General features: G+C 36.8%; 1 pseudogene; it reads right to left on the reverse strand.

Moving 5' to 3' along the window:
- Positions 1 to 1,128: 1,128 nt before the first annotated feature.
- On the reverse strand, positions 1,129 to 2,147 carry LOC110203004 (olfactory receptor 9K2-like; annotated as a pseudogene).
- Between the last annotated feature and the right edge of the window lie 3,312 nt (positions 2,148 to 5,459).

The raw sequence follows: 5,459 nt of genomic DNA on the forward strand, positions 1-5,459 counted from the left end.
AGGCAAAGGGGGTTTCTGGGGTAATATTTACCATTTAGTTGGGATAGTTTGTTTTTGGAATGAGAGCACAAGAAAACATTCCCTGCTCAAGGGCAGGAGACAAGGAGAGGAGACCAAATACTTTTCATTCATTAAAGAAGTGCATTTAGACAAAATTGCAGTTATCATACCCAAGGATAACACATAATTATGATGATTCATGAAACCATCTGATTTAATTTTGTTGCATGGCTTATTGCATTTTATTTCTTTGACAATAGTGATTGGGGACTTTCCACTATTAGGCCACCAAATAGTTAAGAGATCAGTCCATTCAGAGTGTCCCAAAATGATTTTAGTCCCCTTTCCCCCACTCCCTTACCCTATAATTTAGTTTATTTCCAAAATAAATGTAGATTGCTAAATAAATGAATAAATAAACATATAAATAAATAGAAAATGCACCTTCAAATACATATAGTGAACAACTCATAACCAACCCAGACATGTAGAAAGAAATTCTAGACCTGCAAAATTAGCAAATCAAATTCCTAATCACTTCTATAGGCATACAATGACCATTAGAATTTAAATTTTCCTCTGACATGAGGTATATACGTTACAAGAGTTTCCCCCCTATGGTTTTCGAATGCTTGCTTATTTGGTTAAAGGCAGGTAGTGGATAAAGCACAAGACTTCTGGAAGGTCTCAGTTCAGATATGGTCTTAGATGCTCACTAAGTACATGGCACTGGGCAAGCCACTTAATCTCCTTCTGCATCAGTTTCCTCATTTGTAAAATTGGAATAACAATAATAACATCTACCTCCCAGTGCTGTTTTAAGAATAAAATGAGGTAATATTAATAAAGCCTTACAAAGCTTATATAACTGAGTTTATATGTGTGTGTGTGTGTGTGTATACAAAAGAGTTACTATTGTTATTATTATTGTATTTTTCTTTGTTCACTGTGCCCTTAAAACTTATTTCTGAATTTCGTGACTTACAGGAATTATTGTCCTGAAAGAAAAGTAGATGGAATAGTGTGTCTTCACTAGAAATCACTCAACTAGGCTTACAGAGGGACAATTAGGTGACTTAGGGAAAATCTTCATTTAAATGTAGCTTGCAGATACAGCATCAACATCTTTTAAATGGGACAAGATAGTAAAGACAAAGGATTTAGAGAAAGCCCTTTTTTTCCACAGAACATACTTTTCAGAGCTTCTTTGACATCTTTGTTTCTTAGAGAATAAATCAAAGGGTTCAACATAGGAGTGACAACAGTGTAACACACAGAGGCCACTTTAACCAGTTCTGGGCTACTGGCAGGTGTGAGGTACATAAAGGAAACCGTCCCATAGAGCAAACTCACCACCATCAGGTGGGACCCACAGGTGGAGAATGCTTTCATTTGTCCTTCACTGGAATGGATCTTCAGAATAGCAGACAAAATATAGATGTAGGACACCATGATGACTATTATGGTGGGCAAAATAATGATGACAGACAAGGAATATGATATCACCTTGTTAATAAAGACATTAGAACATGAGATCTTCTGTAGTGCACGGACATCACAGTAAAAAAGGTCAATAACATTACATGAGCAGAAGGACATAGTAAAAGTAATGCTGACTTGAAGGATGGAAGTAATACAGCCACAAAAGTAGCATCCTGCCACCAGTTGGAAGCAGAGGCCTCTTGACATCCGGGCAGAATACAAGAGTGGGGAACAGATGGCTATGAAACGGTCATAGGCCATAGCTGCCAAGAGAAAGCCCTCTGTCACAATAAAAAGAGCAAAGAAGAAGAGCTGGGCCACACAGCCTGCAAAGGAGATGGTTTTACTCTCAGATAAGAAATTGGCTATGGCTTTGGGTGCCACAGCAGAGGAGTAGGAAAGATCAATAAAAGAGAGATTTCCTAGGAAGAAATACATTGGTGTGTTCAGCTGGGAAGCAGTCAGGATGAGAACAATCATACCAATGTTCCCCAGAAGGACCATGCTATAGATAAGCAGAAATATGATGAAAAGGAGGATTTGGAGCTCTGGGCGGACCCGGAAGCCTACAAGAATGAATTCATTCACTTCTGAGTGGTTGTTTATCCCCCTCTCACCCATTGCTGAGACCTGCTGAGAGGCAAGGTCAAGAAATGAATTCTCATTTTGGATCCTGATATCATCACCACTGACAAATACTCAATTGTTACCACTAAATACCTGTCAAACATATCATTTGATTTGCATAATGTTTTTATATATTTTTATATTGTGCATCTATATATTACGGGATGGAGCATGTTCAGCTTGGCCATTTCTGGTGCCTGTTAAAGAGTCTATTTAGATATTTCTTTGCTGAAGTCCAGTCAATTAGATGTTCATGGATATTCAGAAAGTGCATGGGAGATAGGAGGACCACTCCTGCCTCATCTTAATCTCCAGACGTTGCCCTACAGTGCTCACACTTCAAAGCCAGAAAGGAAAGCAGAGGCAGAGAGAAAAGTAACTACTTTGAGCATTTTCTGAATCATCTGTTCTTCTACCTTAGCATTCAGTTAGAGGATTCTTCATTATCTTCATTTGAAGCCCCTGAGGCATGGAGGGATGGAAACAAATCTCCCAAGCTTCTAAAGCATTAATTTGAAGGAGATAGAGAACATACACAAATATTCTGGATAATCCCCCAAGAAGGGCAGCTCTATACATACCTCACGCTATATTTTGCTTTACTAAGAATAGATCTCTTGACCAATAAAATAAAGCAAGCTACCCAGTTCCTGATGGTGAAATGATGGACTCATTGCTAAATGAGATGTATGTGGCCAATGCAGAGATTTGATTTGGTTCACTATGTACATTTGTTTTAGAGGTCTTTTCTTTTTGTTTTTGTTTTTGTTTTTGTTTTTGTTTGTTTTTGTTTTTTTCAGGGTAGTGGGTGGATCTGGAAAGAGGAATTTTTTTTTATTTAATAAAAGAAATAAAAAAAGCTCTTTTCTCTTGATCATTGGTATTTCATGATAACTTTTCTCTTGAATAACCCCCTTTTCCATCTGATCCCTTTCCTGAAAAATCTTCAGGTCTAAGGTAAAACATGAAATATTCAAATTAACATTTAAGTCTATCTACCAAATGACACTCATTTACCTTTCTAGTCATTCATTCTATAGCCATTCATGCAGTCTACTTTGCAGCATAACAAGACTGTTCACTGGTGCTTATAATTGACATTCCATCACCTATTTCCACATTTTTGTACCCTTGTTTGGATAGCATTTTATCATCTTAGAATCTCCTCCCTCAAAATACATATTGGATGCAATATCCTATACAAGGCCTTACCTGATCCTCCTGGCTGTTTGCTTTTTCTCTCTTGTGAAATTACTTTGCATTACTTGGTATTAATATACATCTTTAGAGATGATATTCTGCCAAATAGAATATAAATTCAGTTAGGACAGGGACTGTTTTATTTCTATCTTTGTGTTTCTAGCATCTCAAACATTAACTTGTAAAGAGTAAGCGATTAGCAAATAATTGTTGAATTAAATTGAACCTTAATATAGAAGAAAGGCCAAAGAAGTAGGCACTAAAATTGAAAGTGTCTTACAAGTTAGAGACCAAGAACTAAAAAAAGGGAAGAGTATGGAGACAACATCAAGATGATAAAGGTAGAGCAAGAGAGAGAAACAAAGAGGGACAGAGGCAGAAATAATGGTTTAACTTGGAAGAAACATTTGAAATAATTCAATATAATGACCAGGTGAGGAAACTGAGCCTAGTGAAAGAAAGTAACTTGCCTAATGACAGACAAGTTGTAAATTACAAAGCCAAGATTTGCAAGCTGGTTGTGTGACTCCAAAACTGGTTTGGACTGAAGATAGTTTATGAAATCACCTTGTCTTTAGAACTGGAAACATAAGATCATGAGTACCATCTCCAGCTGTTTAGGTGCTGCTTTGACTAAAGGCAAGAAGGGTGAGACCTCCTGTCTCTGAGAAGTTTATGAATCTTTCACTTGGTCATCAATGCAGCCAAAGGGAAAATAAAGTGAGCTCCATAGAACTGAAATAAAGACATGTCACTATTTTGAGCTTTGAATACTAATATGCCAGTTCCTAAGTAAAGGAGAGTCTTTAAAAGATCATATTTAGTATGACCATCATTTTGCAATTTTTCTAAAGCAGGGGAAATAATATAATGGAAATAGCACCATACTTGGAGTCAGAAGGCTTGGATTCCAATGTGTTACAGCTGTGTGATTTGTCCAAAGTCACATGAGTAGAGAGTGTAGACAGAGCCAGTTATGCAACTTCAAATCCAGCTCTCTTTCCATTGTATCAAGCTTCCTTAATGTATCATCATCATCATCATCATCATCATCATCATCATCATCATCATCACTATCACCATCATCATCATGATGACACAGTGTTGGGCCTAGAGTCAGGAAGACCTGAGTCTAAATCAGGCCTCAGACACTTATTAGTTGTGTGACCCTAAGCAAGTCACTGAACTGTTGCCTCAGTTTCCTGAACTATAAAATAGAGATAATAATAGCACCAGCATTGTTGTGAGGTCAGATGATAAAATATCTTTAAAGGACTTAACACAGTGTCTAGAAAGTATTAGGTGCTATATAAATGCTCGTTATTAATATTATTATTACTACTACTAATAGTCACATAGTCAAATCCCCAGAAAGTATAACTTCTTGCTTTAAGAGATATGTAAATTTTTCCTAATGAATCTGGAGAGCTGGTTATACTATAACATTCTCAGTGCCTAGCATAGAGCTTTAACCATAGTCGTATTTATAATTGTCTGTTGACCTGCTGAACTGAAGGGTGACTTTACTGCATCATATTCTCATATCCTCATTTATTCATCCTGATGAAGGACTGGAGTGGTTTCTTCCTTCGAACATCATTTAATCTTTCTGAGTATCCATTCCTTTATTTGTAAAGTGAAGGTTTTGAAACAGGCAGTCTCTAAGGTGTCATCCATCCATAATACTCTACGATTCTATTCTCAGAAAAAGAACTGAAAGGCACCCAGAGTAAGGAAGTTTAATTGTCTGATAACAGGCTATTGCACAGTATTGTCCCTTCTAGGGCATCAGGATGCCACTCTAAGACTGTTAAAATCCTTTCAAAATTTGATTAGGATGAATGTGCTATTTTGGTATGAGCTAATTTTGTACAGGGATATTTTCATCTTAACAGAAAGCTAAGGTTTAAGCTAAGTCATAGAAAATGAGATGTTATATGATGTCTTCAATAGATTGTCTCATTTGATCTTTGCCTTGCTGTGAGGTTGATACTATCTCCATTTTACAGAAAAGGAGACTGAGGCATAGAGAAGTTAAATCATTTCCATATAGTCCTACAGAACATGTTAGAGGTTAGATTCATACCTAGGTTTCTCTTAATTTCAAGTTCTATGCTGACTCCACTTTTCTTTGCTGCCTCTATAAAGGG

The sequence above is a fragment of the Phascolarctos cinereus genome, unplaced genomic scaffold (genome assembly GCF_003287225.1).
Source record: "Phascolarctos cinereus isolate Bilbo 61053 unplaced genomic scaffold, phaCin_HiC Scaffold_1;HRSCAF=81, whole genome shotgun sequence".
In the NCBI taxonomy this organism is placed as follows: domain Eukaryota; kingdom Metazoa; phylum Chordata; class Mammalia; order Diprotodontia; family Phascolarctidae; genus Phascolarctos; species Phascolarctos cinereus.